This window comes from Grus americana, chromosome 1 (genome assembly GCF_028858705.1).
Source record: "Grus americana isolate bGruAme1 chromosome 1, bGruAme1.mat, whole genome shotgun sequence".
NCBI classification, from domain to species: domain Eukaryota; kingdom Metazoa; phylum Chordata; class Aves; order Gruiformes; family Gruidae; genus Grus; species Grus americana.
The window spans coordinates 36,653,860-36,676,461 of NC_072852.1; positions in this window are offsets into that span (position 1 = coordinate 36,653,860).

Sequence of the window (22,602 nt, forward strand, 5' to 3'; positions counted from 1 at the left end):
CCTCTCCTCTCCATATTCCTTTTCCCTGTAAGTTCTCCAGTCTCCTCACAGATGAAGTCACTGATACAAGTGCTGGCTTGTGGGGTGGAACGTAGATGTGTCAGAACATCTCTGTGCTCAGCATAGCAGTGGAGCACACCTTTATCAGTGCGACGCTTTGACTAAAAGAAGGAAAAGACAGCCCTTTCTTTTATAGCTATCCAAACTATAAATCCTCCAAGATATCATTCCACTGGGCTGACAGTCTGTTTAGATAAAATGAAAGTTGAAATGAAAATAAATGTAAGAGCAAGATTACAGCATCAGAGCTGTAGGATTCTTTGAAAAGGTGGCTTCGAAAATGTATTAGGTCTTACTGTTAAATAACATCATATAAATTACATTGTTACTAATATTGCACTTCTGCTTGTATGAACTAAATTATTACTCTATCATCTCACAAGAAATCAGTGAAATCAAGGAAATTTTGGATAGATGGCAGGGTCATGGCCAAATTATGCAAATAATGTGTTTATGGCCAGGGGGCATTCTCTCAGTAAAGAATTACATATCTACTTGTAAGCCTTAAAAATCAGCTTTCACTCTGATTCACCCAAACATCACTCTCTAATATACCTGGAGCACAGATGACATAAACACCATGTCTGCATTGTGTTTGATAATACAATGGCAAATCTTATCTATGTGATTTATAAATGCCTGTCATGCATTGTTTGATAGATTATTTTGCAATTACCTATGATATTGGGTAGATAGAATGTGATTGTCAGTGACACAGTTGCTCAGTCCATTAAAATTGTTTGGTGATAATAAATAAGCTCATGACTGCAGGCTGAGGACTTCATACTTATGATTACTTCTTGCTTGATATTACACATTGCTGCAGAAATGACCTTCAGTGACCTATGATAAAAATGTCAAATGTCATGTTTCTCCTATTCTGCAGTCAACAGTCCATGCTTAATGAATGTTCTAAATTTCAAGACAGCAGCTCAAAAGGGCACTTGAAAGGGGGAAATATAACAAGGGAGACTGAAGACCTCTTGATAACCTCTGATAGAAAGGTCAAATGCAGGAACTGTTCATTTCTGTGTAGTGGTTCATAATGACTGGGATTTTTGCTGTGTAAGGATTATCTCTGTAAGAAAATTACATTAGTTCATTTAATGATTTACAGTTCTTCCAAATGAGAACATGTAATTCCTGTCAAGAAAGACAATCTACATCCTCCCTCATTATACTTTTAACTTTTTAAAAATCGACAATTTCCTTTGGTCGTCTGTCTTTCTGACAAATGCCTTGTGGTCATACTCTGATATTAAAGGCAGACTTGAAATAAAAGATGGATCTTGTGTTTTAAAGATGACAAGATTTGGGCTCATTCTGAACACCAAGGAAAAGAACTTACACAGTCCTAAACCTTCAGATAATTTATCATTCAAATCTAACTCATCCGAGAAATGCCTCTGATGGAGGAGGTGGAGCTGCTAAAAAAAAAAGGGAATACTCTAGTACAAATAACAATTCCAGAACACAGGAAATGTTTCACTGTTGTTATCTTTATAACTGTACATTAAAACAACTCACATATTCAACTGGATGGATCATCTTATTTGTTAAATGACACTTGCCAGATAAAATTGTTGGGGCTCTCTTTTTCAAGAATGACAACACAAACCTGAAATTATAGTAGGGAGGAGGCAGAAGAGGCACCTTTGTTTTGTCCATTAAAAGACCAAATTATTACAGTGCACATAGCAAGGTTCAGCTGTTAAATCTTTCCTCTGAGCTCCCCGTCCTTGATGTCCAGAGCATGTGCTCCTGACAGGATAGAGCTGACAAATCCATTTGTATCCCATGTCTCTAAATTACAAGCATGCCACCTGGAAAGACCTTGAGTGCTCCAGAGTCCCCCAGACCATTTATTTCGGTATCAGTCCATCAAACTCTTATTATCTACAGCATTCATGTTTACCTCAGTTCTTTGTCAATCTTGCTGAAATCTGAAGCACTGACTCAGCAGTCAGACTTTGCTGATTTTGTATTTTGCTTTCAGAAAGATGCTGTATACGTGGTTTGGCATTTTATTGACCAAGAAAATGTTTTCATATCATCAGTGACAAAGCTGCACTGAGAAGTGAGAATAATTAAAGTGTCTGATGAATACAACTACAGAGGTAGAGGAAAGGTGAATGAAAGAAATTAACTTTATACAACAAGAATGAATACATATTAAGTCCATGGCAACACTGAAATGTTGCTATAACAAAAGAAAATTAAAAATTTATCCAACCAAATCAAAAGATAAAGTTTACAAAAGGGCAGAAGTATGTAGGGGGAAGCATTGGATTGCAAATGATTTCTTAACATAATTTCTTTTTGTTTCTAAAGAACCCAACAGCATCACAAACCTATATGTGCAATGGAGGTTAAAGATCAATCTACCCACTACTAAAGTAGAGCAGCTCTGGTGAGAAACCTCTCAGTTGTGTGTACAACACAATGCTACAGAAACTGTTTATTCAGGAAAAAAAATGGTATAGTAATTTGAGATAGTAAAAAAACATTTTTTAACAAATGATCATTTATTGTACGGATTCATATTATATCATTAGTTAACACGCTACTTTAAGCTGGAAGATGTCTGAGGATATTTTATGCTTCAAGGAATAAATGGCTGACTAGGAGAGTATTTTTGCATTCATTTTCAAATTTTTAGAAGATTTTTGAGCAGTATGACTATCACTGTCCTGGGACATTGATCCACTGCTCTTACAGACACAAAACTATTTCAAAGCTAGTTTTGTAGCTTGATTTTTTTCCCTTGAAGATATTTTAACTGATTATAGACAGACAAAATGTGAGTAGCTTGCAAGACCTGATGCTGTAATACCACAGCAGTACGGTTGCTCTATCATCGTGTCTGGTCTACAGTCTCACTTCCTTTTATAAGCATCTGCTGTCCCTCAAACTTCAGACTAGTACTCCAGAGCACATTTCAGGTCCAGTTCAGTGAAATCCAGAAGCCTTTTCTTGCCTAGAAACCTTCAGTATGAAAACCCATGACAGATGCTTTCTTTTCCTGGAAGTAGAAGACCTGAGGAGTTGCAAGAAAGGAAACCAGTCAAAAGACATTCTTTCCAAGAGAATAGTACTTAGGGAGAATGTAAGAAAATTCATTAAATAGAAAGAAAACACAAGAGATGCAGATGAGAGCAACAATCTTAAAAAAAATACTAAATTCTGTCCTGTTTCAATAATGCAGGTTTTAGAAGGGTATTCTTTGAGTTTGGCACATCTCCTGATTACTGCAAATAGAGGCCATGGATGAAGAGCTCATGGATATGTATGCCCAGCTGACGGGCTCTGAGTATCCCTGGCATGACCACATCATCTATCCACTTCAAATAGACCCTTTCACCTCACAACACATCCTGCCACAACAGACACTGCTTAACTGTCATTATTCTTCAAGGACTTGAAGCAAAAGTCAAAGAGAAGGAGAAGTTTGGGTCAGAGCCTTCCTCTCTAGGATCACAGGCTTTCACATGCTTTCTTCACCATCTGTGCCCAAAATTGTATTTGTATATATGGGTAGGGAAAAAAAAACCCTAAAGCAGGGACAGCAAGTAGTGGTAACTCATGGGGAAAAATCTATACACTAATAAAGATAATACTTCTTTGACATTTCTGTGCATATACACCTAAATTATCAAGGTTACTGCATGTTTCAAAATGACCCATCTGTCAAGGTCAGCTTTTGCTATGTGCACATATAGAGTTTTGATGCAGCTGGTTGGCAACTTTTGTGTCTCAGTTTGCAGATGGAGGACAAGAACCTTCCTTGTGTGGAAAAGAACAGGACACTGGGACATAGGTGTGTTTGTTTCTGCAGCTATTCCCTTATACCTGAAAAGATCTCCATTTGCTTCTATAAGAACAAGACACTTCTGCTTAATTGACATTTACAGCTGCTGTAGCACCCCTAGCTGCAGCATCCCAAATGAATTGAAATGCCAACTATATAAAATAGAATGATTACAAAAGTATAGAGATGTTTTATCAAACATACTAGAATATAAAAAGCTGATTTATTAAAGGATGATTAATTTTCAGTTCTGAGATAACATTACTATAAGAATAAGTGAAACAGGTAGAATTGCCTGTCACTAAGCATGCTCAGGGATCTCACTTAAAAACGTCTTTCTGGGTGCATCTATATTGTTATGCCAGTTTGGAGTCCCAAATTCCTTCATCACAGAAACTAGATTGATTTCAGCTGTTACTTTGGCTCTGGTTTAAAGCAAGACAACTACTTATTTGCCAGCCAGGAAACCTAGGCCTGAGAATGGCACTGTGACACATTGAGTTCCCCTGGCTACAAACCTAATGATGGGCTCAGGGGCTCAGCAGCTCAAGTTAGGCTTCAGTCTAAGAATCTACACTGGAGATAAGCAAAGCCAAGAGACATGAGGATCCCTAGACTTTAGAGAACATGCTAACCTGAGCTCCAAGGACCCTCTGTAAGAGAAACCCTGGAGTAAGAAGTTCATATTTATGTGTCTTGTGAAGGCTGATGGAAGAAGAGTTGTCAAAACTGGTATAAACACAATGCTACTGATGAAACATTGTCTTGCATAAAATATATGAAGAGATCAGAGACCAATATTTTTGCTGTTCTAAGTTCTTAATTCATACAAATCAAGCCTGCTTCACTGTTTTGTTAACAGGACCCATAACAGCTAATTGCATTTACATTTACATATTTGTTTATTTTTGACATAAAACATCTGAATGGGCTGAGTCAAATGGACACATTAAAAAAACAAAAGAATCTGACTTTACAATTGTTTCCTTTCTTCTGACCTCACTAGAGAATTTCTACAGCCATTCACCATAATCATCATTCATTTTTCCTTATTTAAAAGAACTATGAAATCAGATTCTGTTTTTACATGCATTTCTTACATCAGTATATTTTTTTTCAACTGCAGTCAGAACCTGATTTCTGTCATGCTTGGGTAATCATAGAATCATAGAATCATAGAATGGTTTGGGTTGGAAGGGACCTCAGAGATCATCTAGTTCCAACCCCCCTGCCATGGGCAGGGACACCCTCCACTAGACCAGGTTGCCCAAAGCCTCATCCAACCTGGTCTTAAACACTTCCAGGGAGGGGGCATCCTCAACCTCTCTGGGCAACCTGTTCCAGTGCCTCACCACTCTAACAGTAAAGAATTTCTTTCTAACATCTAATCTAAATCCACCCTCCTTCAGCTTGAACCCATTACCCTTTGTCCTGTCACTACACTCCCTGATAAACAGTCCCTCACCAGCTTTCCTGTAGGCCCCTTCAGGTACTGGAAGGCCGCAATTAGATCTCCCTGGAGCCACCTTTCTCCAGGCTGAACAACCCCAACTCTCTCAGCCTGTCCTCATAGGAGAGGTGCTCCAGCCCTCTGATCAGCTTTGTGGCCCTCCTCTGGACTCGCTCCAACAGCTCCATGTCTCTCCTGTACTGGGGCCCCCAGAGCTGGACGCAGTACTCCAGGTGGGGTCTGACAAGAGCGGAGTAGAGGGGCAGGATCACCTCCCTCGACCTGCTGGTCATGCCTCTTTTGATGCAGCCCAGGATATGGTTGGCTTTCTGGGCTGCAAGCGCACATTGCCAGGTCAAGTTGAGCTTCTCATCAATCAATACCCTCAAGTCCTTCTCCTTGGGGCTGCTTTCAATCAATTCCTCGCCCAGCCTATAGTCGTGCTTGGGATTGCGCCGACCCACATGCAGGACCTTGCACTTGGCCTTGTTGAACTTCATGCGGTTCGCACGGGTCCACCTCTCCAGCCTGTCAAGGTCCCTCTGGATGGCATCCCTTCCCTCCAGCGTGTCGACCACACCACACAGCTTGGTGTCATCGGCAAACTTGCTGAGGGTGCACTCGATCCCACTGTCCATGTCGCCAACAAAGATGTTGAACAGTGCCGGTCCCAGTACCGACCCCTGAGGAACACCACGCGTCACCGTTCTCCACTTGGACATTGAGCCGTTGATCACAACTCTTTGAGTGCGACCATCCAGCCAATTTCTTACCCACCGAGTGGTCCATCCATCGCATCCATGTCTCTCCAATTTAGAGGCAAGGATGTCATGTAGGACAGTGTCAAATGCCTTGCAATAATCCAGGTGGATGACATCAGTTGCCCTTCCCTTATCCACCGATGCTGTAACCCCATCATAGAAGGCCACCAAGTTTGTCAGGCACGATTTGCCCTTGGTGAAGCTGTGTTGGCTGTCACCAATCACGTCCTTATTTTCCATGTGCCTGAGCACAGTCTCCAGGAGGATCTGCTCCATAATCTTGCCAGGCATGGAGGTGAGACTGACCGGCCTGTAGTTCCCTGGGTCTTTCTTTTTACACTTCTTAAAAATGGGGGTTATGTTCCCCCTCTTCCAGTCGGTGGGAACTTCACCGGACTGCCAGGACTTCTCAAATATGATGGCAAGTGGCCTGGCCACTTCCTCTGCCAGTTCCCTCAAGACCCACGGATGCAACTCATCAGGTCCCATGGACTTGTGCACCTTCAGGTTCCTTAGATATTCTCGAACCTGATCTTCTCCTACAGTAGGCGGTTCTGCATTCTCCCAGTCCCTGCCTTCTGTGACCTGGGCAGTGTGGCTCATGCACTTGCCAGTGAAGACTGAGGTGAAGAAGTCATTGAGTACCTCAGCCTTCTCCATATCCTGGGTAACCAGGTCACCCATTTCATTCTGGAGGGGACCCACATTTTCCCTCGTCATCCTTTTCTCATTAACATACCTATAGAAGCTTACATCTTACTGACAACTTCTTATGGAACCGCCTCATCGGTGTCAAGGAAATGTTAAGAAACTTTACCAAACAATTATATTACATAGTTCCTTCTGTTATTTCCCTAGAATCCTAAGATGCTAAATCAATTCAGGATGCTAAACATGATGTTAGACCATATATTACTGGAGAAGATATATGACTTAGCCTTGGTTAGCATAGAGAAATAGTAATTCTGATTTTATGATTATTTAGATTCATGAACTCATCTATCTCAGGATTCTTCTGAAGTAACTTTTCTACAGAAATTATCTTACATGCTTTCTTTAGTTTTAGGTCTTAGATAGGATGATGAATATTTGATAATTTATGAAATGCTTTAATTCATATTTGATATACTAAGCAGATGATTTATTACATGCTTTAATTTTTCTATGCTATACTAAGCAGATTTCATTGATACTCATATGAAATAGCAGTAATTAGCTACATTATGCTTGGAGAGGATTTACTAAAACTTTCGGAAACACTTTTGTTCCCATAAATAAACTCTCAAATACATGTCTTTATAGAGCCTTTATGTGGAAAGAAGGAATACTTGGCTGAATAGTCTTGAAATCTAGGTATGTTTTCCCTTTGCAGAAACTTGTGGAAGTTGTGATTAGGCCACAAATGGTTTTTTAACTTCCCTGAGACTTCCAAACAATAATTACAGCTGCTACGTCTTATGTACACTATTAGGAATGTAGATCTTCTGTCTGGTAACCCTTTCTGAGAGCTGAGACAACACAAATAAACTTTTAAGGTAATTGTTGTTCTCTCTAATCTGATGGTAATTTTTTCCTGACTGTACGTTGGTTTCTCACTTACCTTCTATATCAGAATTCAATCTAGTAGATTTGAAAAAAATTGTTTGCTCCACATGAATGGTGCTTCCCTGTAAAGACAGTCTCACTGAGTTTTAAACACCCTTGTTGTAACCCCCAGGTAATATTGGAGTATTACTACCTCCAGAATTTTCATCTCAACAGAAATATAAAAATGAGAACTCAAGCCCACAATTTAGCAAGATCTCAGGTACTTAGTGGCACATTCCCAATATCAAGAAGAATTCAAGACCTATGCATGCAGGTTCCAGAAACCATGACAACACTCAACATGTGTCATTCCTCTAAAATCTTCAGATGAGATCACACCTATATCATTAACCATAGTGCTTACCTTAGCCTGGTAATTTCATCTGAATGATTAATGAAGATGTTGCAATGGATTTGGTAGACAGCACATTAGCCACATTGAAAGGGCTTTGCATAAAGCATATTAAGAGATCAGTCAGACATTTTTGCTTTAGTTTTAAAACCTTAGCTCATGCATATCCAGCCTGATTCCCTCCCATGAGGTAAGGCTGATACACGAAAAACAGAAAGATTCTTGTGGATTAGGTTGACAACTCCATGTCAAAGAGGATTATTGAGGGAAAGGCAGATAAAATAATCTATTCCATTGAGAGAAAGCCAACAGTGCAGCACAAAAAATGGGAAAAGGAAACTAGAAAAAAAAAGTGTTAATCAAGTGTGGTGGGTTGACCCTGGCTGGAGGCCAGGTGCCCACCAGAGCCGCTCTCTCACTCCCCTCATTCACTAAACAGGGGAGAAAAGGCATAACGAAATGCTTGTAGGTCGAGATAAGGACAGGGAGAGATCACTCACTAATTATCGTCACGAGCAAAACAGACCAAACTTAGAGAGGGAATTCATCTGATTTATTACTAGGCAAAACAGAGTAGAGGAATGAGAAAATAAAATCAACTCTTAAAACACCTCACCCCACCCCTCCCATCTTCCCGGGCTCAACTTCACTCCCGGCTTCAACCTTCCCCCCGCTCAGCGGCACAGGGGGACGGGGAGTGGGGGTTACGGTCAGTTCATCTCAAGGTGTTTCTGCCGCTTCTTCATCCTCAGGGGGAGGACTCCTCTCATCGTTCCCCTGCTCCAGCATGGAGTCCCTCTCACGGGGTGCAGACCTTCAGGAGCAAACTGCTCCAGCGTGGGGTCCCCCACGGGGTCACAAGTCCTGCCAGCAAACCTGCCCTGGCGTGGGCTCCCCTCTTCACGGGTCCACCGGTCCGGCCTGGAACTTGCTCCAGCGTGGGCTTCCCACGGGGTCACAGCCTCCTTCAGGTGCCTCCACCTGCTCCGGCGTGGGGTCCTGCACGGGCTGCAGGTGGAATCTCTACACCCCCTCATCCTTCCTCCATGGGCTGCAGGGGGACAGCCTGCTTCACCATGGCCTTCACCACGGGCTGCAGGGGGATCTCTGCTCCGGCGCCTGGAGCTCCTCCTCCCCCTCCTTCTGCACTGACCTTGGTGTCTGCAGAGTTTCTTACATCTTCTCACTCCTCTCTCCGGCTGCAAAAGCTCTCTCTCTAAGTGTTTTTCTCCTTCTTAAATATGTTATCACAGAGGCGCTGATTGGCTTGGCCTTGGCCAGCGGCGGGCCCGTCTTAGAGCCGGCTGGCATTGGCTCTATCAGACACAGGGGAAGCTTCTAGCAGCTTCTCACAGAAGCCACCCCTGTAGCCCCCCCCGCCACCAAAACCCTGCCACGCAAACCCAACACATCAAGACACATCAGTTTACATTCAGTAAGGGTATGTGCCTACCCTTTAACACAATTCTGACTTGTGTGAGTAATTAAAGTCACACAGATGCTTTGGTACTTTCCGGATAGGTGTTGTTGCTGAGAGGCATGCTGTGCTGTTAGAAGTAGGTTTTTTACACACACATAAAATGAAAGCTCCCAACACAATTTGAAAATTTTCTAGGGATGGAAGACTTTGAGGTTCCTCTGGATTATTACAGGGCATTTGACACTGTCCCGCACGACATCCTTGCCTCTAAATTGGAGAGACATGGATGCGATGGATGGACCACTCGGTGGGTAAGAAATTGGCTGGATGGTCGCACTCAAAGAGTTGTGGTCAATGGCTCGATGTCCAAGTGGAGAACGGTGACGCGTGGTGTTCCTCAGGGGTCGGTACTGGGACCGGCACTGTTCAACATCTTTGTTGGCGACATGGACAGTGGGATCGAGTGCACCCTCAGCAAGTTTGCCAACGACACCAAGCTGTGTGGTGTGGTCGACACGCTGGAGGGAAGGGATGCCATCCAGAGGGACCTTGACAGGCTGGAGAGGTGGACCCGTGCGAACCGCATGAAGTTCAACAAGGCCAAGTGCAAGGTCCTGCACGTGGGTCAGGACAATCCCAAGCACAACTCCAGGCTGGGCGAGGAATGGATTGAAAGTAGCCCTGAGGAGAAGGACTTGAGGGTATTGATTGATGAGAAGCTCAACTTGACCTGGCAATGTGTGCTAGCAGCCCAGAAAGCCAACCATGTCCTGGGCTGCATCAAAAGCAGTGTGACCAGCAGGTCGAGGGAGGTGATCCTGCCCCTCTACTCCGCTCTTGTCAGACCCCACCTGGAGTACTGCGTCCAGCTCTGGGGGCCCCAGTACAGGAGAGACATGGAGCTGTTGGAGAGAGTCCAGAGGAAGGCCATGAAGCTGAAATTCTTTACTGTTAGAGTGGTGAGGCACTGGAACAGGTTGCCCAGAGAGGTTGTGGATGCCCCATCCCTGGAAGTGTTTAAGACCAGGTTGGATGAGGCTTTGGGCAACCTGGTCTACTGGAGGGTGTCCCTGCCCATGGCAGGGGGGTTGGAACTAGATGATCTCTGAGGTCCCTTCCAACCCAAACCATTCTATGATTCTATGATTCTGTGTTACACAACAAATTTTGTTTCTTCAGCCTCATGTTTTTGGAGAGGGGGAAACAACATACAAAACTGCACTGAAAGAACACAGTTTTTGTGGTTTGAAAATAAAGCACTTAAAATTTTAAATATGTCTGCATAAAGATGGCTTGTGCAAATTAATTAATGAAGTGATATTGCATACAGACTGTGGAAATGATCGTATTCATCTTTCCCTACATAACTCCAATCTTATTCAGCACTCAAGGACATGAAGTCATGCTCGGTCTTTTCTATAGTAGTTTGTGATGGAAATTAAAGAACAAGGTGAGGACCTCAAGGAGCTAGGCTTACTACTCTAACATGGAAATACAAGGGAGAATCCAGTCCATCTGTTTTACAACATTTCCTCACCCAGCCTATGCATCTCCACGCCTAAGTTAAATTTTACTGAGTTGAAAACACTCAGACCATTTGATTCAGAAGATACAGGCATTTATACTGCCTACAGCTCCATTGCCACCTATACCATGCAGACATTCATCTAAATGTCATCAAGGACACCACAATGCTCTTCCAGACAGAGCATAGGATCTGTTTTCGAACCAGCCTGTGACTGACTGACTGACACTGACAACCCAGGAGATCTCCATGTTATGCCATTATTTGACATGACAGTGTACTCCCCAACCCCTGAATGTAGCTGAACTGTTGTACTGTTGTAGGACCAGAAACAGAGCAGGTAAGAGGAAGCGTGATTCTGCATGTGTGGTTAATGCCCAGTGTTGGGAGGGACATGCCCTGCAGTACTCTCCTGAGAAGTGAGAAATTTGAATTCGAATTTTCTCAAGCTGAAGAAGGTTTTCTACCCTCATATTCACTTTTCAGATAAAAGCACTAATTAGTAAACCATTGTGAAAAATGCAGAATAGATCCCAAGAGCACATGGGCATTAAAGAATTCCTAACGCTTCCCTTCAAGTCAAGAGGCAGACAGACTAGACTGGACTTTAAAAGGACATATTTGAGATGTGAAGCATTTTGTGTCCCACACTCATCTTCCCCCGCCCTTTTAAATTAATTCAAAGAGTTTTACCCCTGGAAATTGTTATGTGGAAATTATTCCATAGAAATTATTTCCCAGCCTAGCTAGCTAACTTTTTTCTGTGATTTCCTGATGGGGAAAAGTTTACATGATTTAAAAAAGTCAATTCACATGTTTTAGTCCTAGAGATGGGTACTACTGTAAAGGACTATGTCAAAAATAACTTGTAAAAAAACTATTAAATTACCTGGTATCTTCTTCTAGAGTGAACATTTTTTTTTATGTTGGCTTTCAGTAAGAAAACCAAACATTTATATGTTAAAAAAAAAGGAACAAAGCAACAATGTTCTGGGCAACCACACATTTTTGCAAGAGTCTGAGATTAAAATCCATTCTGTTAGGGATTAGGACTTTTATCAGAATTTCCTCCTGTAAAAGATTGCTCCAGCTACTTCACCCTGGGCATCCTGGGATTGGATTCTGTCTAGACAAAGTGGTTCAAATTTGTATTATTTAAAATAGTATTTGTTGAAAGTAAAAGGAGTAAGCTTGGCTCTACATTATGATTGATAGAGCACTCTCTTAGAATAGTTGGATTCAGATTTCTAATGTAATGAATACATTTTAAGAAATGTATGGAACAGTTTTAAGAGGGTGCAATGAGGAAAACTTAGATCAAAATAACTTTTATACTGATGGTCTAGTAATGAATTAAATCTGACCCACTTCATTAGCATCTAACCCACTTTTCTTCCATTTTCTACTCAAACTCACACATGCTGTAAGTTGATCAAAATTGCATATTTTTTAAAAATGTCCCAACTCCTCTAGTAATATTTGGGTAACTGGAGTTGAACTCTCTCTGGAGAGTTCAGTATATAAAATGCAAACAACTTTTGCAATAGAAACATAAGGAAATTATATTGAAATGGAATTCATAGCAAATTTGCAGTGGTAATATACAGTCTGAGACAGAATTCTCTTCCACTATGCAATTACTTGCACTGATTTGCAGATTTTTGGTCCAACTACTTCTCAGGATCTGTAGTGTGAGTATGGAAAGCGTCCTCCAGAAAGTATACTTTCTCTACTTTTACTTCGTTATTGTGGGTCTTCATTTTGTGTAAGAGGAGGATATATATATATAAAATTATCACAATTGAAACAGCAAAATCTCAATTTCCTCTATTAATATGCAGTGAAAGGGGGAAAAAAAGCAAAGAGAAGGCAGCTGACAATGTGTTTAAGAGGAAATAGATTTTTCAAAAGGCTAAAATGTCTACTGACTGTTTTCCTCTAGCTTTTTTCCTGGTTTTTAGCTAAGATTTTTTTCCAAACTTAATGTCAGTGTTTCACATACATGGGAGAAAGTCAAGGCTTATGCATTTCCCCTACCTGTCCAGGTCAAAGTATTATATATTCAATTTAGCAAAGGAAAAAAGCCTTGCTAAGATGTAGGTAAGAAAAAAAAAAAAGGGGGGGGGGACACATGACTATGAGGAAAAGAGAAAACTAAAGTATGACTTGAAAAGGCCAGCTTTTCTGAAATAGATTAAGATCCTTTATTGACTAGGGGGGTTACTTTTCTCCCATCATGGTAAAGGACACATCTTCCCAATCTGTTAAAAAATTTTCTGGTCTTTATAGTATCAGTGAGGTTGTATTTGGTGGATTCCTGCAGGTTTTATTTCACATCTAATGAGATTGTACCCAATTATAAACTCACTTGTGTTAACGGATAAGCTACATCAAGAAGATGACTTCAGAGAAGTTGTTCTAAAAGTTATGGAAGGCACTGTTAGAATTAGAAAATGAAATGGGGACTTCTTTACCTTCTATGCTTAAATTAGGAATAATGGAAATGTAGCAGATTTCTATTCCAAGGACTGTTGCAAGAAAAGGAGTAATCAACATAAAGAAATACGAACTGAAGGAGTGCCAGGTCTGCTATAGTGTTCAAGAGAAATACCTTAGTGTTAATGTGAGTGCTGTAAAAGTTACGTTGCTGAGCTTAGTGCATTAAAATAGGTAATTACGATTCAGCTCTCTGTTGATGATGATCACCACTTTTAAAATTGTTCTAGTTAATAGAAGGAAAAAGCATGAGAGGGCAAGTAAAAATTTATAAGATTTTGCAAATAAAAATTAATGTAGAGTGAGAGTGATAAAAAAATAAATATGTAAAATAAAATGAAAGCCTAAAAAAGGCACATTTACATCAGGAAAATGCAGATTATGCAGCATTGGGATTTGGGAATTCTCTGTAATAATATTAAAGAAATTAGAAGAAATGTCAAGAGTTTACAAAATTATACCAGAAAGAAAAGTAATGTTCTTATTTTATTCTGAAAGACAGAATAACAGTTTAATGTTCTGCAGTTGCCAATCAATGCATTTTATCTTTGTCCCTGTGATGGCACATTCATACAAACTCCTTTTTTATTCTAAATATTTATCTTTATTAAAATGGGAGAAAATAAGACCATATAGAGGAATTATTTGATCAAGTAAAGTATAAGATTATTTAATATACCAAGATGTCATCTTAAATTCTAGTATTTCACTGTACTTCAGTGCTAAAAGTCTGATGATGGTGAAGTAACTTTCTAGAAGAAATTTAAACTATATCATTCACCCCAGCCTCCTAATACAAATCAAAATTAAGAATAAACTCTAATTCCAAAACTTTAGTTCTGTTTTGATGATGGTTATTTTTCTGCCTAAGAAAGACATAATGTAAGGTCACTTTTTCATGAGCTAAATATCTCTTGTAATGAAACAAAATTCCTTTTATTAATACCTCATTTACATTTTAATCTGTCTGGTTTTGCCTTCTGGCTAAGATTTCTCTTTATACCTATAATAACAAATTCTCCATACATGAAAGGATTAAGACTGACAATTGGAAAGCGGAAATTTATTTATCTGAAAATCAAGTACTACACAGCAGCAGGAAAAAGCTTTCACCTTGCCCCTAAATGAGTGCCTATCTCTACTGACAAATGTATGCACTTTGATATTTTTTTTTATTTTTATAATTATTGCTTGGTGATTCTAAACCTGCCAGGAGAGAAGTGATAATTACTCTTTGTTAGAAATCAGATCTAAAGTTTATAAAACCACAATGCTGAAAAACAAACAGTAAAAAATAAATAAATAAATGGTCTTATAGAAGTTGCCTTACACTGAGGACTGTAAAGCCTGGGTTTGGTTTTTGTTTTGGTTTGGGGTTTTTTTTCTGTTTTATTAATTTTTGTTCCATTTTTGGAGGAATATGCAGTACTGCTTTGTGGATCATCAAATAAATAATCTTGTCTGTCTATGCAGATTTTGATATTTTAGGTTTAAAAAATGGATTGTTAAAAATCTCTTCTGTCCGGAAACTCTGATCAGTTCAGTCAATATAATTTTTAGAAAACTGTGTCATATAGTATCCTGAATTGCTGAACCACCTCTTGGCTTGGTTGTTTTTCCCTTTATAAAACAAAATATTGTGAGATTTCAAGCATGATTCTTTTCCTGGTTTGTCAATATAAGGATAAGATGATTTCCTGTCTCTCTCAGGGATTGTTAGTAGTTATGACTCTATCCTGCAAATAAACTTGACATTAGTCTTTTAACAAGTCAAGATATGACTGCATTGGAGGGATGGGAGGAAGAAAGCCATCGCTCCGTCATTAGCACCTAAGTATGTCACACATGCTTATCATGACATTACAGCTGCTGCCAATATTTAATCAATATACCTGAAGATCCTGTTTTCTTCTTGACCTACATTTTAATCGACATTATATTTATATCAATAATTTTTTTTTTTTTAAACAATAGAGCATGCTTTGGAAAATCTAGATGCTTGAGACTCCAAGAAACAGAAAATATTTAATTTCTGATTGCATATTACTATTGGTTGCCTTTCTATTTCCTTTTTCTACTCAATTTTGGTTTATCAAATTCTTTGTATGTTCTTAGGTTTTGTCCCGGTACAAAATGGAAAAAATTACTGAAATCTCAAAACTTCCTGAATTTTGTAAAGTTTACCTATTTTGCAGCCACCTGTGCTTCCTTAATGTCATCTCTTTAATTTTGGCATTTGCACGTGCCCTGAATACTGTTATGGATCAAGCGATATTTCCTGCAAACAGTAAGGTGATGTAAACCTGCCATTGCTAAAAATGTCTTCTAGTCTCTTGCAAAAGCGAAAACATTATGCTCGTGTTTCTGAAAGCAGTTTATAGCTGCAGTGCCATTGAAAATTATCTCTCTGGTTAGGAAAATACTTAATGCAAATTCAAGCAAAATCTAGATATTTTTTAAATCCTGTTGAAATATAATCTATTAGGAGACATAATAAATCTGCAAGAGAAGGCAATACTCAAATCCTTACAGCAATCTTAATGAAATCATAGTTTATAAAACCTAAAGATACTGCACTTGGTCACCAGTAGAGTAGTTTCTAAATAATAGAATGAGGATATACCCTGTGGTTGAAATAGAGAATAACTGATGACTGATAGCCTGTGAATATTGACTTATTGCTGTCATTTACTGGGACATTGCATTATGATGCTATTTCTATCATCAGTGCTATTTTCAAAAGATGACATTTCACTAATGACATTAAAGAAGCGGTGAATCTATGTTTCTGTTCCTGAAAATATTATCCAAAAATTTTTCAAAAAGCTTGGAATTTTTTCTTCTTATTTTAACGTGTCTTATTCTATTCCATATTTATTATACTTTAAAATTTTAAATTAATGTAACATTAAAAGATTTGATTTTCTCAGGAATGTCAGGTATTACAATAGGACCAACTTTGAATTTTCATAGTTAATCTAATTGCAGTTGCTTCAGTAATTAAGAAGTTCACGCTGCCAGTAAACATTAGTCAAAGTAATTATTTTAATTGGAATGCTTGCTAATATAAAATATTATGTATGCATTTCAGATATATTTATTTTCAAATTGATTATATACCTCTGAAAATGGTCTTTGAATGATAACAACAATCTATACAAAATATGTTCGTAGCTGTCTCAAGTAAAATTCAAGATGTTTAATATCTCATAAGTAGTGTGTTAAAATTTGCATTTTAGTTTCATTCTCTAGTTTTCTTCTTTTTCCTCTGATTTCCCACATGTGTTTAGGAATACTAAATTTTTGGTCCTGATCCAGCAATTTACAAGAAAGTTAGCATTGCAATACACAAACGCCTGTAGAATTCTGTTAGTGAGTCATAGAAACCAATTATTTCAGGCAGATTCTATTTTTTATGGTAAACTTAACTGGATGGAGCCTTCAGAAATATTATTTTTCCATTATGAATCCAGAAAACTATGGAGAAGAACTCTATAATACTGTCAAGCATCTCATGACACATATTAAGTCTTTTGGATATTGCTTTCATTTTTAGATATATCCATGAGAATAGCCAAGGAAAATTAGATTATGTTCAGGGCAAAGTGGAATATGCAAACTTTTTTCCATATCATAAGAGGAAAAGAAGACTTCAGGTGATATTCTTCACAACACAAAGAGCCCTTTCCAAAGAACAAACAGGAATGCCAAAAGACATTTCTAGAAGACAAGAAGAGAAGGCTGCAATTCAGACTACAGAGTCAGCTATGTATAAGATCTATATGGGACCTCGTTTGTAAGTGGTAGCATCCGAAGGATTTCATAATTCCAATCTTTGGTCCAGTTATTGTCTATTTTATGAGCACAAAGCAAACAGTGTCAATAGGTGTTAAAAGCTATACCTTTTATTATGCAGTTTAGAAAGGTTCATTTAAGTAGCAAGAGAGAATAATTTCCCAATGACAAATTTACTTCATCTAAGATCTGAATCACACTTTGGGGTGCACTTTGCTAATTATGGAAAATTTAGGCCTATAATGTTGCTAATTTAGCTACTAAGTGATTTAAGCTAATGCAATGAATCTGAGTCTCTGTGCCAAAGACGACTTCCTGGTCGATATCAAAAAAGCCTTTCTAGACCATGAGGAGTTTACAGGTTTGCAGATTTGGCATGGTGAGACTGAATTACAGCAACCTGGTTACTTGTCTTTTGAAAAAAATGGGCTGTCATATCTTGCATAATAATAAATTCCTTGGAAAGAACCTGGAGAAAACACTGCTATTCACATATCCTGTATCCATTTTGCATTTCATCAAAATATACATGATCCTCCTTGAAATTCTAAAACCAACAAACATTTTCATTACAATCTTGCCTCCAAAATCAGTAACAACATAAATGAAAAACAGAGTAAACTCTTGAGTACTACCGCTTTTTAGTTGGATCACCAATGGTTGGCTGTTTATTGTTCTTTTGTTTTAAGCTGGATCTTGGTAGTTTCCCTTGTTATTCTTCGACTCATATTCAATGCTTTACATAGACACTCTTGAAAATTTTTATCCTCCAGGGAATAGTAAATAACTTAGCCAGTCCTGTTTCTCTGAAAGTAAACACCTTTGCTTATCACACACATAAGAGAAGAGAAAGAATATTTAGCCTGCTTATGTGGGTGGCTAAAAAGAGATTAAAAAATTAATCTGCTCCTCAAGTTCTAATTCTGGGTGAGTGTTCAGCCAGTTGTATTTTGTAGATTCATTATAATTTAGCACTTTTAAAACCAAAAGAATTACAATATTTGATCTGAATATGACTTTGATATAAACCTTTAGGAAGGGAAGCTCTTTCACTTAAACAGTTTTGACGTTATTCCAGAAAGACAATATGAGGATTGCTCTGCTTTTCCATAATCTTTTAATTGACAGATTTCCTAAATTTACTTTCATCCCAATCTATTAGAACAGATCTAAGGATTTTTTTAAAAAAATATTTTGTTTTAAACAGTCTTTACTTCTGCTAAGTATATAACTGACTCCTTAGTGAAGTCCTCTGATATACTCTATATATACTCTAATACAAATTTAGCCAAGCAGAATTTAAAAAAAAAAAATTAATTTTTGAAATTGAAGTGTTGTCACTACATGAGATTTCTTGCCTACCTGACTGAATCTATAGTCCATGGTTGACATGAATTCTACAGCCAAGTCTTCTTATACATAATTCCTCCATAGAAAAAAACATATCAGAATTCCCATTTACTCCCATACATTTTAATAGAACACACGAATTAATACAGAAAAAAAATAGCTGTTGCATTGAGAACTCACTTGGTGCTACAAGACATGTTAAAGCAAATATCACTTCAAACAGAAATGTAACCATCTGTTACACAGTCTTATTTTAAAAGATCATAATTTACAGTTGCTTAGTTGCTTGAAATGTAAGCTACAAATGATTGAATTACACCTTTTTTTTAATTTTTTTTTTTTTTTAATCAATGAAACATCTATCTGTATGATCCAAAAATCTCAAAGGAAACTTTTCCCTATGGTCATATCTTCCATGGGAAATATTTTCTAACATGAATTTAATTTCACATTAAATACTGCCACCATTTAAAAAAAAAATAGTATATTTTTGGAGTGATGAATAAAATACTTAAAATATTTTCAAATTTAGGCATAGAAGTAATATTTTGGGGCATTTAAGCTATGAACAGTGAGGTGGTCATCCTTAATGAATTAACTGCTTACAGTCCTTGCTGGTAAACAACCTTTTTTAACATTTCTGTCTAGCTATAAACACTCTTGGAATGTTTGGTGTGCACTCACTCAGGATAAATCCTACCGTATAATCAACAACTTAACTAAGAATCAGACCAAAATGGAGGATAGTGAACAAATGGTGTGGCAAGCTCACAGTTGGACATTTCTTTACGCTAGTTTGAACACCAATAAAAACTGAGAAGTAAATTGCAATCTGCAAGAGGCTAGCAACTTTGTTTGTTTGTTTTCCCACTAGGAGAAGGAAGAGAGCTCAGAAGAAATGATAATTCTCTGACTGAGCAGAGTTTGGCATTGTCCTTTGCCAAAGATAGGACTGTACATATCATTTTCTTTCACAAGAAAAAAAGATGAAATTTTATCTGCTAAGAATTTAGAGACCATAAACCCACTCTTTTCATAAAAGCCTGTGTTTAATGCCATGTCCCAATAAATTCTAAGGTTTACATTTGATTTTCCCTGGCAATCTGAGGAGTAAATTCAGGGGGAAGAAAACCCAGCTGACTCTTAAAATGAGCTTGATATTTTATGTATGATATCCTATGATACAAGTGTCTGGAATAGGCTTTTATTTGAATGAAACAGGAAGTCTTTTTGCCTATGTACTTTTATTCTAATGTAGCATGCTCAGCGCATTGCACCGTAAAATGCCTTCTTTACACATATTTCAGTTACCAGGCTGGCACACTAAAGCAGACTGAGGGCCTGAATTACCTAGAAATGGGTACCCCATGCACAGTACTTTATAGCCATCTAATCCAAGAAGAGCATCAATGAAGAACCTTGTCCAAAATAAATCACTGTGGCTTCTCTTAAAAGAGCATGTGAATGCAGTGGGAAAGCGAATTCAATGCAATGTAGCTATAGATTATTACCTACTCCATATTCTAAACTGTGGTTATCTTTATGAGGTTTAAATGAATATGCTACAGAACTGGATTAACTAAACTGCAAAAGCGTTTATGTTTCAGAATGAGTGCACTCGGCACAGGATATACATTAGAAAAGCTGCTGTGCAGCTGTATAGTTTCAAAGTATATGGACTGAGAATTGCTGTCAAGCTGCACGCTTTTCAGCAGGTGATTCGTGTCTGCTGACAGAGGAACTGATGAGGATTATATTTACTCTAATATGGGTCCTAGACTGGGATCCATTGTCCATAGCTTTCTAGACCAGTCTGTCTACATTTGTCACAAGTCTAGGGAGTTGTTATGATTTCCTTTTCTTGCTAAATTTTTCTAAGTTGTCTATCATCCTGTTCTCTCTATCCGTATGCCAGATTATTGTCTGGGAGCATTTTTTCTGAAACATCTTTTCCTCTTTCTGAAGCAAATAATAGGAAGTACTAAATTGTAGCAGCTGATGTCCTCCCTACCTTAGTTCTGTGAATTTTTATTGTGTTCACTTACTTTTAACATCTTCCTCAGAATATATTCTAACTGGTTCAACTGTCACTGACTTCAAAACTATAGATTGAAAGGTTTTATTGGTATTTTAATATTCAATTCAAAATGCAACCTATCAGCTTCGAAAGTTTCATTGACTTTTCGGATGAGGAAAAACCTGTGTCAAGCCAACTGTTGATTAACAGACATAACTTTTCTATGGAAATAATTATTGTAACATATCCTGTAATCCACAAATTAAGATGGCTTCTTCAGAGAATAAGAAAGAGCTCTTCCATTAATTTGAATTTCTGTTGGTTCAGGACAGCATAATATGTTGTTAGAAAAATGGTTTCTATTATAATAAGGTCTGGCAGTAAGAAAAGTCAAGGAGCTAGGCAGTGAGACACTCATCACAAAGCTTAGGAATAATTAGAAAGTTACAGGAAGAGAAATTTTTATAAAAAGAAGAAATTCATAGAATAGCAAAGAAAATCTGTCTTCAGTAAAGTAGGAACTGACTCAAACAGAAATCTGCCAGGTGAATTTTTCCCCAGTGTGAAGGGTATATATGATGAGGTAAAGTAGTAATCTCACAAAATGATGTACTTTTTCCGTATTCTACTATTCAGTACCAGTCCAGTGCCTTCAAATGAAGGTGGAAGAATTAATCATTGAACCTGGACATGATATATGATTGTGATGATTGAAATCTGGTTGGACGTTCCAGAGGCAAATAAGGTGAAAGTTTTACTTTTTAATATTTTGGGGTTTAAATATGTATATGCATATACATATATACATGTGTGATGTATATTGATACTCTATGTATCAATTGTAGCAGAAAAAGTTTGTAGATGACCCTGGTTACTGAACAGAAAAAGTATGTTGGTCAAGATGCTTGAGACTATTTGGTCCATGCCCTGTGTAAACTTAAAAGGATGAATGACATCTACATCAAGGATCCCAAGGATTGCTTTGCTCTTGTGGAGCAGTTTTAAGCATCTATAGGCCTTGCTAAAGTCATACCCACTGCAAAGATTGTTCTGGCTACTGGGGAATATTGAAACACTATTTTCTTCCAGGTAGAAATGGATCTCTGTAGCTAAAAATGAAGTGCAGTAGGACAAGAGGGTGCTGGTACCACACAATTGAGACAAATGAGCTTTCCTTTCCTTCACTACAATGCAGAACATCACCTCTGCCTAGCCATGGAAGCACTCCACCTGCATCTATGGCTTTAATATGGGGATGAAAGAAAAGCCTGTTTGACTTACTGTTTTCATTTCAGAGGAAATGAAACCTGACAGAGTATGTTAGCTGCCTAATGTCTCTAGATTCTTGCTATAGTCCCTCACAGTGTTCTTCATTTCATTCCTCACACATAAGAGACTAACAATATTCTGAAATTGCTAGTGGATGGAAATCAGGAATTGGCTACACCACAGTCTAATGAGGAATTTTTAAAGTAAAAGTTTGCAGAGAAATATAGCAAGTGAAAAACTCTAATGACTTTGTACTCAAACAATAGTTTGTGTGATCTGTTAGACAAATATCTTAGCTATACTTTGCAAGCAAAGAGCAAACTTCTCAGCAGTCCAAAAGCCATGATTTCTCTTCCTTCCCCTTCTCCCAGGCAAAAGGAAGGAAAGGATCACAACTCAGAAGTCCACAGAAACAAAAAAAATATTAAGCACACAGTCTGATGTGAACCATCTATTAGAGCAAATTGTTTCTGTACCAGTGCAAGCACTGAGCACTGGAATTGTCCCTGTTGCCCTGGGTGTGATCTCTCTGAATGCTCTACAACCATTACTTTAACCTGTTTCTAATATCTAGTTCTTTTTGAACATGAGATGTATGCTTCTTGAACTTCTTTAGCAGTTCAAAGTCAGTCAGGTATGTGCACATTCTTCCTCTGTTTCAGTTTATCCAATATTTGTATTGAATAAGATATTAATAGGATTTACAGACTGC